Consider the following 14,012-nt stretch of genomic DNA (forward strand, 5'->3'; position numbering starts at 1 on the left):
ATAAACAACATGGCGACTGCCGTGTCGATTGCAAGATTTGCAGAGCCCGTGTGTCGTCAAATGGGCGTCGACAGATGTTTTCTAAATCTTGTCAGGTTTTTAATTAAGGTGCTCAAGTGATATGATGCACTTCGCGAGGTAAAGCCCATTTTATTACAATAAAGATCTTGATTATCGATCATATATTGTCTTGACTAGGCGACGCCATATTGTTTAAATCAAGTGCAAGTGATATATACAGGGGTGGAGTTTGATTGCCAATAGGAGGGGCATAGAAGGAACATAACCCGTCATCGAACCACGAAATTGCATCCTAGTTCGGCAAGGGTGGAAAGATGGCTTGGTTAGCGAATTAAACAACACTGTGGCTGCGAGATAATCATGAAGAAATTATGTATTTTGTCTTAGCTCCAGGTTTCGTTTGATTGCGAGGGATGTCGTTGTGTTATAAACTGTCGGGCAAAAGAAAGAATTAACTTGATAATTGGGTTTGAACAAAATATTACTAACGTTATCAAAACGTTACTTAGCTGAAACAGTTGCCGAAATGATGCAAACAATGATGTCCGTATCAGATACATCACTATCAGGGGCGGTCAGGTAGCCTAGTGGTTAAAGCGTTCACTCGTCACGCCGAAGACCCGGGTTCGATTCCCAACATGGGTACAATGTGTGAAGCCCATTTCTGGTGTTCCCCGCCGTGATATTGCTGGAATGTTGCTAAATGCATTTAAAACCAAGCTGACTCATTCACTCACATCACCATCAAATATACATTTCCTGTGAGTTTCATATCTAGACATAAGTCAAGCACAGACATTGACAAAAGGTCAAGGTTGATGCCTCGTCTGGCAAAATTGATAGTCATTGTTAATGCATCAAATGGTGGGGCAGCTCGACTACACAACTACCGTTAATGCGTCACATGACAGGGCAACTCGACTGCAGCACTACCGTTAATGCATCAAATGGTGGGGCAGCTCGACTACACAACTACCGTTAATGCGTCACATGGTGGGGCAACTCGACTACAGCACTACCGTTAATGCGTCACATGACAGGGCAACTCGACTGCAGCACTACCGTTAATGCGTCACATGACAGGGCAACTCGACTACAGCACTACCGTTAATGCGTCACATGACAGGGCAACTCGACTACAGCACTACCGCTAATGCGTCAAATGGTGGGGCAGCTCGACTACAGCACTACCGTTAATGCGTCACATGGCAAGGCAACTCGACTACAGACCTACCGCTAATGCATCAAATGGTGGGGCAGCTCGACTACAGCACTACCGTTAATGCGTCACATGGCAAGGCAACTCGACTACAGACCTACCGCTAATGCGTCAAATGGTGGGGCAGCTCGACTACAGCACTACCGTTAATGCGTCACATGGCAAGGCAACTCGAGTACAGCACTACCGTAAATGCATTACATGGCGAGGCAGCTCGACTAAAGCATTACATGGCGAGGCAGCTCGACTAAAGCACTACCGTTAATGCATAACATGGCGGGTCAGCTCAACAGCACTACCGCCAGTGCGGAACAGGGCATGGTGCGACCGAACTGTGCCGCTAATTACACAGTCTTTCCGGTGTATTAGGTAATATTACAAAGCTGATCACTACTACTAATGTAATTGCACCGTCTGATGTGGTCATGGCGCAATTACCAACTACCCGCTCCATATACTTAGACGATGATATAACATTTCAAAGTAAACATGTGATGACCGTTGATGTAATCATTCAGAAGACATGGAGATTCTTGTTTCAGTGTGATGTATTGGTGAGGTGGAAATACGTGTTTTACTTAGAATGAACGACTACGTCTTGCACCATACAATTATCATGAAAAAGGTAAAGATAATGTCATACGTTATCTCGTTGATTCTCATGAGACACGAGACCACTCCAGAGATGAATAAACATGGCGGGCGTGTGGACAACAGTTTTTGCACTCTCTGTTTTAAACAAATACGCGTTGATCCGTTTCTTGTTTCTTCATATATAATGTAATCCATGCATGTCGCAACAGGCGCCTAACACGATCGGGTGGTCAAGCTCGCTAACTTGGATGGTGCATGTCATCGTATATCCAATTGAGTAGAACAATGTGCATGATGTCAATCACTGGATTGTCTGGTCTCGACTCGATTATTTACAGACCGGCGTCATATAGCTGGGATACTGCTATGTGCGGCGTTAAACAACAAACAAACAAACAAACAAATCATATATATCGAGATCATGATGCGAATACAAGTTCCCATTATTCTTCTTCTTTTTTATTATTATTATTATAATTATTATTATTATTAGAAAGGATAGCCAACGTGTTCACATCTTTAATCATCGGAACCCATGAAGATCCGGGGTCGAATAGGTCTTCAGCAACCCATGCTTGCCGTAAAAGGTGACTATGCATGTCGTGAGAGGAAACTAACGGGATCGGGTGGTCAGATTCGCTGACTTGATTGATGCATGTCATCGATCCCAACTGCGTGGATCGATGCTCATGATATCACTCACTGGATTGCCCTGGATTATGTACAATCGCCGCCATAAAAATGGAATATTGCGGCGTTAAACAAACAAACAAACAAATCATGTTCGATTGTCTACCCGCCATGGAGGACACCGCAGTCTATGACGTTGAAATACAACGTCTCTCGGAAACCTGGGCACAACTTAAATACTATTGAAAACGGAGCTAAACACAACTCAAACTTACGCAAACTTGAATACGTTTCTCTCGAAACGCGTGAGCTCAAAGTAAGCTTGTAAATGAATGAATTACATACCCTCTCGTCTCAAACGATTTTGTCGAAGCATCTAACGACTGACTTAAAAAACTGTTCAAGCAAGTCCGCTTTCCACATAAAATTTATGGTTGGCGTTATCCTGCATTTCCACTTTAAATAGGCGTGATGTAGTTATTCGTTTAATATTCATTCTTTTTACACAGGCGAACGCTCACCCATGTACCCGAATTTTGACGAAGTCTGCGTTGGAAATGTTTCATATGCTTGTAACTAGTCAGGCTAACGAATGAGCTTAGTCGCTGGAAATATATGATTTTGATAGAAAAGAGCAAAATTAATACATTTAAATTGAAAAGGAGCCCCAGTGAATCTATGGAAAATGTAGACTTGCTTCAGCATTGAAGTAAGGGCTGTGGGTGGTAGGGGAAATATAATGGTTCAGGGACTGTGAGACAGTCTAATAGACTAATAGTAGCCCTTAAATCATTCTATCCTGCTGCTTAGATCGTCAGCCAACATCACTCATCACCACAACCATAAACGCTTTACATGTAAGGAAATATAGGTGTGATTAAACGTAATTTAATCAACGTTGCGAGAGAGTGGTTCTCTTTAATTTGAACACCAGATTGACAAAAGTCAACAAATATATCAAGGGTGACTTTTAAAAAAATCATTTGAAATACAGGTAGATTAAAGACTTGCACAAGATTTGGAAATATGATTATATACAGTCGGGATATAAGACATGAACAATTAGCTAGTCTGCCTGGTTAATTATTTGCAGTGAGAATACGGGAAGACACGTATTATGAACACTTATCACGACTGACAAGCGCATTTCCGAGCTTTACATAACGTCACAGATAATGAGTTTTTGTCAGTGAAATATTATCTTCGTTTCTTTATTTCTGTTGAAGAGACGACAGTAGTGGGGGTGGGGGTGGGGGTTTGGAAGGGAGGGGAGGGGAATTGGCAATGAAGACGTTTCTTAGAGAATCCTGGTCTGTGATTTTATTTGAACCCTTAACATGTTTGTTTTGTCTGTCACGGGGGTATATTGGGTCTCCAAAACTTGCTCTGGCATCTTACAAACTTTAACACCGGTCTGTACAGGGCTATCCAAGAATATCGTTTCCAGTGACCCAAATCAAGTAGTTTTTAAACAGACAACCGTACGATGCTGAGAGGGCTATTACAAACAGAGTCTGGCGAATATTTAACGGAAGAGGTTTCGGTACACGCGCAAGTGTAAACAGATCCTTCCAAAGCGCAAGAGTGTCGTCTGCTCGATCCATCTCGTCTCGCTACGTCCGTCAGCAGTTCTTTCCAAACTCCAATGCGCTGTAGTTGTTTCTCATGGAACACCTCGTGTCCCTAGTCGGTAGAGATGAGCACTGCGCTGCACATGTGTGTCTAAGCTTGCCCCTCCTTGCGCGCTGTTATCTCTCGCTATTGGCCGAGGCCTTCTCTTTATATGGAAGCGGGGTGCTATGCCCTGTCTTTTTATTGATCAGTGCTGCAGGGAGTGCTTGTTACATATATGGCGAGCGTGGGGCTGAGATTCGGTTTCCCAAACTCAGAACGGATTTTTTGCATATTTGTAATATCTCTTGCTTTGGAGGCTATGGCCGACACTCGCGACTGATCGACGAAAGACGTGGAGATTTGTTAAGTTCTGTTCTATGGGAATTGCAGCTATCGTGTTTTAGGTAGGTGACTATTCATGACATTTCCACATTATGTATGCCAGTGGGGTCAACAAAATATATTCCATTAAAAATTATTTGCAAAATTAGAGTTTAACCAAAGTCGTCTGCTATTAGCCATACCGGAAGCGCCCTGTGTGTGACTCCTTCCGTTGCCGTGCTGTGCGCATGGATGCCGGCACGCGACTATCAGACAAGTATAACCAGGCGACACTTTATCAATCTTTACCAAATGTCTTCTCTGAACAAAATTCGCCCAGATGGCTAACAAAATCTCCGTTGCCCCATATATACCTCTCGACCTTCACGGCACGCTCCCACGTGGAACCCATACTGGGTAACAGACGAGATTTATTTACCGTCTGATGTCTTCCAAATTCTCTCACCCCCCGTGACTCCAAAAGACAAAACAAGAGGTCAATGATACAGAAGTATAATCTTACAGTGTCATATTTCTTATATGTTATGTTAGCTAAATTGAGATTATGTTTCACTCATAGGCAATCTGAACATGATGTCAGGTAACTTTAGACAACGTCAGCCATTAATTGAGATGCTTGTTCAGGGGTAATGACTTAATTACCTACATATGGTCGTTAATCTCTGTGTTATGGAAACATTGTGCTCTTAAGTATGTTTTACTTTTCTCGTGCATGAGAGAGAAAGGTAAAAATGCATGAATACAGAAGACTGACAGTTTCAAATGATTAATATATTGCACAACTGGTAAACCACTCAAGAATGTTTTTCCAACCTTCCCCCCTTTCTTATACTGCCGTTTTCTTCTTCGAGTTGACGATAACATTACAAATTGAAATAAATATTTGCCCAATTGGATTCGTCAAAATATTACAGGTGTTTGAAAATTTCTATTTATCAACACTCAAAATTATTTGTTGTCTTTTCATGTGTAGTGAATGTGCCGAACGGATGCCCTTGTTGGTTAACATGGTGTTCCTTCGCTTCAAATAAACAACTAAGGTGTGCCCTTATCTACAAAAGTCCCGCTATTTTGTTGTCATTATTCACTTACAATGTTGGTTATGTTATACATATTTTATCTGAAACAATTTAATACATATCTTGATGGAGCTTGGCCATAAAAAATGAACGTACAAACATTATAGCGATCAAATTATGAATGTTTGTTCCATTTTGGATGTGGATATTAATTATGTACAGATACAACCTAAACGGCAAGTTATTGGATATTTATATATTTAGTAAGAGTTGATCGAAATATACATTCAGTCAGAAGTGTGTTCAAAATAATCGTCCCTGACATCTGAATCTCGTGACGTCATAACGAGCACCTGTTGGATCTGTTCCTTCAAGGTCAAACAGAAACCGACATCTTAGGAAAAACCACTGACATTGCAGTTTATGAGTGCCCCTAGCGTTTTCCTGATACCCTATTTCTGATTAGAATGTAACTTTTTTTCGACACAAGGATAACAGATGAATGAGTAAAATGTAAGGCATCTAATGATAAGAAATATACGATATACATATCTGGGATATAATTAAATAAACAATCATATATCCATCATGGCTGTCATTTAAAGCCATTGTTATTGTTATTGCAATTCTCCGAAAGTCCTGCTTTCAGGGCGCTTAGAAGAACACTTTTTCAAATTTGTGAAATTTAACCCTCTAATGTCTTAAAGTAATTGTAGGGATGACAATGATGTCAGCCACAGAACCAATAACAGTAGAAAACAATATTTCTTTATTTTCACATTTATAACTTTTAATAACAATTTCTGAAAGAAACGTTTTATCCCAATTTCTGCCCACAAGGCCACATACCGGTAAATCTAAGACCACCAACAGATAAATAATATTAATTCATTTCTAATGATGTACCCCCTGCCCACCCGGAAGTCAATCACTGATGAGCATGGCACGATGACGTCACAGCACGTGCGCACGCGGGTTATGTAATGACTCTAGTATCCTCTAGACTCCACAACCGGGACCCACACAGTCTCTCTACCGTCTTGCCAGTTGGATTACTTTTCGCGCCACGCTTGTTCAGGAAAAGGTACGTTATTTATAGCAGATATCACCTTATACATTCACTATGGAAGCTGTTGCTGTGGAGGTTACTGGCGCTTCTGCATCGGTTTGGTTCAAAATGTGCTGTATGTTCTTCCTGATACAGGATGGCGATGCTAGTGTTGCATTACACAAACGTGTATTATGTATTTGATGTTTCTGTCTTGCCATAGATGCTGATTGAAATATGATCGTTTCTTTTGCTCACACGTTTCAAATTACTCCCACATCATCACATCTTACTGTTTTCGAGCGTGCACCCTCTGTATCTGAGGCAAATGCCCTTGTGTAGAAACTTAAAACTTTGAATGTCAACCATTACTGTCAGGTATACGTTTGAACGACGAGGAATGCTATCTTATACGTTTCATAGTGAATCCAAAGAGAAGTAAGACCCAGATTAAGCTGATGATCTTAAGATTGTGGCAAACATTATTGGCAAACTGTCGATTAACACAGCTTGTGGTCTCAAGATTACCTCCCTATCTACCTAGAACGTTTTGCATTAGGAAAGATAAGATGGAATCATGTTCAAAATTTACCATTGCAAGTCTCCAGGATTCTTCGAAAGGTTAACGTGACCCCACCTAAAAACATGTTATTTGTGTATGAAAACAAGCGGAAGATTGGACGGGCAGACATATTGGTGATTTTTAGCACAGCATGTGTCGATAAGTTCTTGCCTTCATCATAAAGATTTATTTCCAATCATACTTCTGTTTAATGTTTAATGCTGGTGGCATGGGGAGATCAAACACAGTTTGTAATTTAGCAATCACAGGTTTAGTCAGTAGGTGGGATAGCTGTGAATATTAATATGAATACTTCGTAGGCTTTCATGCTATTAAGTGTGATCTCTTGAAGCGTTCATTCTGGAAAAGAGATTAGGAAGCGTATGGAAAGAGGTGGAAGGCACTTTCAACCAAGGGAAATCTTTCATGTCCTAAGGAAGAAGAGATTAATGGTATTAAGGCAATGTTAAGATCGACGTCTTACTTAATGCTTACTGTAACTCATTTTTTTTACCAAGACCAAGTGTACCTGCTCATAGGGTTCAGTCTATATATGCTATGAGAGTTCTAATATAGAGACAGTTCAAGATGCCAACTTCAAGTAACACAAGAACATGTTTAAGCATAACCACTGGGTATTTGTTCAGGCAGATGTCCCAGTATTCTACAGCAATGACCTGTGAGGAATCCGGTTCAGAATATTTGCTATGCTTGTCGTAAGAGGTGACAAAATGGATTGGGTAGACAGGCTCGGTGACTTTGTTGATGCATATCATCGTATGCAAGGTGGATCTATGCTCATGATGTTAATCACCCACAACAGTCTTTGAAAGGCATTTAGAAGTGATACTTTATGGATGTCAACTTCTTTATTATGAGGAACACGACGTTTCGGAGTAGATGCTTACTCCTTCATCAGGTGAATGATATAAGGCAGAGAGCCTATAACAATAGTTGATCAATCTAAACATGTGTTCAGGATCACAAACTAGTTGTGTGGTGTCACCTATGCATGTGTTGAGTTGGGGTCCTGTGAAATAAGTTCTCGGTCATCTACGTCAGCATATCTTGGATGACATGTGGAAGCTTGAGGTCCAAATCAGGGCCAGATTAGGCAGAATTTTGCTACTCGAACAAGGTGTGATAAGATTTGAAGTCAAATTAGAAGAAACAGGGAATATAAGCATCCTCATGTTGCCTTCTGATGCAGGTAGAGATGGAACAGATAAATAGTTTATCATGACCAGAGTAGGTCACAGAATTGATGTGCACCACTGCCTGCTTCCTTCAGGCTAGGACCAGAAGAGATACCAAACAGAAGTGCCCATTAATCCAAAAGAACTAGGTCTTTGAACAGGCTGCCCTAGAACTCGGATCACACAGGGAAATAGGTATTTGAAGTATGTCAATGTGACCTATATAGCCGACAGTCTACAGCTGTATTGAAGAAGAGGCAAGAAGGGTCATCGAACGGTAGCTTTATCTGTACAATCTGGACATAGAACTGGATTCAGCTAGAGGTTCTGACAACAGCTTCTTATTTATGGTAAACACCACTGCTACTCATTCTCTAATTGCCCCCAGAGTACACCATTCCAGTTTTGTAGGTCGTGGACCATGTACCATATGCCAGGTTTCTTTGGCAGTACCAACACAATTAAAGCAACATTTCACAAATAGGAGGGTTTGGTTGGGAAATGTTTGAAGAAACCCTTCTCACACAACATATACATTTATTTTCCAAATGTGTACAGCAGGAGAAGTATATTCTTCTATAGTTCATAGATAGTGATGTTGGACAAGGTCTAAATTGAAATTAAACCATAAACATGTGTATCGCAATTTTGATTGTGATTCTTTCCGAAAGTGTTTTTTATGACATTGTACAGATATACAAGTAGTGCCAGGGTTGTCGGTGAGGTTATGAATTCTGAGAATGGCATTCTGTGAACAGTTAATTGTTCAATAGATCTGTCTACTCTTTATTACATCCCAAAAGTATATCTGAAAATAGGATGACCACAGTCATTTATACATTTTCGCGCCATTTCAGTAAACTTCAATGGTGATTATATTAGTTTTTCACAATATGTTGTATGTGTTTCCTTAGGAATAAATCCAACAATATCATATTTTGATAAATCGTTGGTCTCCGATCCCACTGTTTGAAACTTTATCACCATAATGCTTTAACCATAGTGACAATACAGGATTCGAATGGCTTATTCTCGCTCAGGAGAAAATATAGACAATACAATGCTATAGACAATACTATACAAGGCTATCTATCTCCCACGAGAATGTTAAACACAGGAACATATGGAGGCTGTTTTCGTATTTTCTTGTCTGTAATAAATCATGGCTTTACACCAAAGGCAGATCATTATACTACGTTTTGTTATTTAGGTCAAACCCTGGAAGTCTTAAACGTATATGCCGTGATGTAATTTGCCTCCACGCGAAGGGTATTACTTTTCCATTAATGTCAGGTGATTAGCTGTAAGAAGGGGCCGTTTTAGGCGTGTAAGTAAGTAAGTAAATATATAGTTTGAATATGTTTAAAATGTTTTATCAATTCATGCCGAAATGTGCTTTTAGAGTGGCTGGCATTGAGGAGATAAGGTGAACCAATGGAGTGTTTTGTACAAGCAGTTGAATGTACTCTGCCATGGTGCTCCATGATAAGATAAGATAATATTTATTGCAATTCCATTAAAGAACAGATACAATGTTAAACACAGCTTCAATTTACATTTACACAAACACATGAAATACGTTAAATACAAGGATAAAGCAAAATAAAGTAAGTCATGATTAAAATATTTTAATAATAATGTTGATGTATCATGATTTATTGGTTAAAAATGAAAATATGAAAACAAATTGTATTGACTGAGGTGATATTATTATTGGAGAACACATATTGAAACAGGCGATCTTCTGAATACAATATTTTGGTGAAGACATCATCAGTTGGTTCCTTCCCACTCAAGCATCCAAATGCACGCTTACGAAACAGCCATCTGTCTTACATACCTTCCATTGGTTGGAGTTTCGAAATGTAAATGGTATTAGGAGTCTATGTACATTACACGTGCATCCCCAGCAGGGGGCGCTGTAAACATCTGCAGATGCAAGCAGGTCAAGCAAAGCATGGCCAGCGAGAAACCCGATCCCGCCTTGACCATCGTTGGTCCTCTACCCAGACTTGACCCCCTGCTGCTCAGAGCTTTTAGTGAATGGTCAAACACTCCACATACATGTGTCTAGAGGAATTCATCATCTTCTTGCTGGTATTTCGTGCAAGAGGGAAGAGAAACAAATTGCTGTACTGATCGATCTACCATTCGCAATGCTCTCTGATGACCATTGAGGGACATGCTAAGTAGCACTGGCACAGCAACAGCTCGGGGTGCCCAGAGAGGTCGGTTCCACATGGATAATATAAACTCAAAGGCCATGGATACAGATCTTTCAGCACAACTGGGCCTCGTCTAGGGAATAATCTTCCTGTTCAAATCAGACGTTCTGAAACTTTTTAATCTTTTAAATCACAACTCATCTTTTCGGCGAAGCATATGACTTGTATCAGGAAGATAGTAGATGGAGAAACCCATTAGGTTTATCATGGTTTCGCGTTGTACTGGTTTGATATACATACAGTAGACTACGGTTAAAACGAACGCGCTTATAACGAACTGACAGATATAACGAACTTACTTTTTGGTCCCGACTATTTGCTGTAGTCATGCTGTATATATGCTTATAACGAACTACGGTAATAACGAACTAAAATTAGTAGTCCATTGAGTTCCTTATAACCGTAGTTTACTGAACATATATGTGTTGGTTCATTTAGTTTCATTTTTTTTCAAGAAACTCAATACATTAAAAAAACTTCATTCACGAATCTGTATTTGATGATTATTGGCAGAAGAACCTTTCAGATATTGAGACAGGGAATAGCTGGCAGAGGAACCAGAGTATTTTGTACTAGATATTGCAGTACAAGCTCGGAAACAGAAAAAAGTTATTGTCTGATAATGCAGCACCAAGCGCAGGAGTACACCACCGTTGAGACAGTGAATAGCTGGCAGAGGAACCAGAATATGTTGTACTAGATATTGCAGTACAAGCTCGGATACAGAAAAAGTTATTGTCTGATAATGCAGCGCCAAGCGCAGGAGTACACCACCGTCAATGCTAGGGTCATGGAACCCGATACACCACGTGACAATTCCTCATTTCTGGCTTATGTCCACCTATAGACAACGTACAAAACCATTATACGCTTGAACGAGGACTAGAGGCATGCGTCCTGGAAGTCATTGACATGTGGAATGCTCCTGTCCTTGTCTACAGATAGGAATAGCGAACTTCAGCAAATATATCCTTAGAAATTTTCGTACGTTCAATACCTAGAGTGCATGTATAATGTATCATCAAAGGTTACTTGCTTCTTGGCGTGATGACCTTGCCACGTGAAGGTCGCACACGTTAACGCGTTTCACACATTTGTAGATTGTTAGATTTGTGACTGGTGTTGTATTTTCTATTCATATCCATTTACACATGCGCGCTGGACAGTTGGTGGTATTTAGATATCTGGAAGTAACAACAAATTGTTGTCTTAATGGTATGGGCATTTTCATGAAAATACTTTTGAAACATGAATTTTTTTTTATTTACCTGCTACACCAAATGTTTGTCAACGTCCGTTCATATATACTACTCAAAAGAAGTTAAAGAACACCCGTTTCTTTCTTATTATTATAGTAAATATGGCATACCTGATACTGATTTTGGGTAATGATGGCAGTAAGTCAGGTATTAGCTGAACGTGTGGTTGTACGCGTGGTTAAATCCTCGTTGTTGCCATTTGCCATAAACTCTCTTTGCCCAACGAAATGGGATAATGCCCCTGGAGAACATCATGAGTTCTACCATTTTGTTATTCAGAATGCACGATGTTATACATTGAACTATGTTAAATATGTTAAAGGCCACCCGATTCTTTCCTATTAGGGGGCACGGGTGGCCCAGTCGTCTAAGGCGCCGCGATTCGATGTGCAGAGTTGCGTCCCTTGGTCACGCCAGAAACCTATGATTGTTGGTTCGAATCCCGGTTCGCCCCGATTTTGTTTCTAGGTTTGTCAGCACCATACCCGTGCTCGTGGGTTTCACCGAAGTGGTAAACGTCTAAAACCGGCATCACTTGGGGCTTTCCTCCCACATTAAGCTGACACGCCGTGATATGACTGGAATACTGTTAAAAGCGGCGTTAAACCGAACTCACTCACTCACTCACTTACCTATTAATATTGTGAGATTACCTATAGTAATGTGAACGAATCGTGTATACTTTAACTTCTTTTGATCAGTACATATGAAAACTCTGCTGTTATGGGTATTCTTCTTTACATGTTAAGGAGAAATGAAATGATGCTGAAATATACTGTAACAGTTGCGTCTTATAAGTTATCTGACATAAAAATACAAACTGGATGTCTTAAATCATACGAATTGCTATAAAGAATCACGTATCGCGTTCCAAAATCGTTACATCGAAAGCGCCTTGTGGCAATTTGTTTCTAACACTAGGTAGTATGTTATATGAGACCAGCGAAAAGTATTCATAGTTATTTTTTAGTAGATTTATTGGTCATGAACCACCAAATAAAGCCTTCTCGCATACCATCAATTCAAAGGGCAAACCATCTTCCAGTAAGACCTTCAAAGGTAAGCATGGATTATCAGTTATATTTATTTTGGCATCTCGCTGACAACAACACTTATCTCATTGCTAAACTACAGTCCTACAGGTAGCTCTTGGAATTGCCATACAACATAGATTCCCACTGTTGGCACATCTCAAGCAATATTTATTCTATAATGTTAAAACAATAACATCCAAACCATCTACAGTCATCTCTCCTCGTTAGCCTGAAAGGTACATCGTTGGATATGATCATATCGTCACTGCGTATCTACTGTTCCATGTACAAGGCGCGTATTGATTGGAGTTATCGCTCGAACGCAGCATGCCTCGTTCTTTGATGCACATCAAAGAATTTTCATATTAGTACCATTCTCTTTCATTGGTGTATTGAATCGTTGCCAAGTATAACAAGGAAATGCCCCAAACCGCCATTTTGCTTGGTCTCTGCCCAATTGCATTGTGGTTGTAATATGTAAGCAATCTGTACCCATGGGGAGATCGTTGACTCGTTCTGGACCAATATAGGACTGAGCGGAAATGTGCTGATTCAGCAAGTTTCTTGGCACATCTACACTGATATTGGAAAGGTGTCTAACTGTCTGTCTGTCTGTATGTCTGTCTGTCTGTCTGTCTGTCATGACATCATATTTTCAATTATCTAATTGAAGAATTATTCTAAAAAGTTTAAATTCACCAAAGGTTATTAATCTCCCCGTCTCGATTTATCATTCTACAATATACTTCTTACAACTGTAAAGCGTAAAATAACATCAGAATTTCAATTATCCATCTGAACAAGTATTCCAAAAGGTTTTCATTCTACAAAGGTTATTAATCTCCCTTGTCTATCTATCGTTCTTTAAAAATGATCGATTTTTGGTGCAACACATATGATCGTGTTGGGTGGGACCAATTAGCCTATTATTTAGATCTAAAGCTCTACACATCAAACCTACAAGCATGGAGTCAAGCGATACGTCCGGCAGCAGTGCTCAAGTTTTAAATCTTCTCAAGAATCCCATTACCATTGGATTCGTCAAGACAGAGCAACAAATTATTATAAGCAGGTACAAGGAGAGAGAAGCTGTAAGATATAGCTGCAGCCAGTGCAGATGTATATCTCATTCGGAGGAATGCATGAATTGCTGGGAGGGCTAGAATTACCTGTAGATGGACGTGTTCGTTGACCTCCAGCCTCGCGAGACTACTTGTGGGTTAGTGGTAGGAGATTCCAGGTCGTACCT

At 40.1% G+C, this 14,012-nt stretch overlaps 1 protein-coding gene across 1 annotated transcript in view; it reads left to right on the forward strand.

The window, feature by feature from the left end:
• Positions 1-4,331: 4,331 nt before the first annotated feature.
• The window catches only part of LOC139466765 (twitchin-like), a 180,273-nt gene continuing 170,592 nt past the window's right edge, over positions 4,332-14,012 (forward strand). Inside the window, exon 1 of the mRNA XM_071248441.1 lies at positions 4,332-4,482. The gene's annotated coding sequence lies outside the window, so the exon portion shown is untranslated. The remainder of the gene's footprint in view (positions 4,483-14,012) is intronic.

Source organism: Haliotis cracherodii, unplaced genomic scaffold (genome assembly GCF_022045235.1).
Source record: "Haliotis cracherodii isolate W230 unplaced genomic scaffold, xgHalCrac1.p SCAF_19, whole genome shotgun sequence".
NCBI lineage: Eukaryota > Metazoa > Mollusca > Gastropoda > Lepetellida > Haliotidae > Haliotis > Haliotis cracherodii.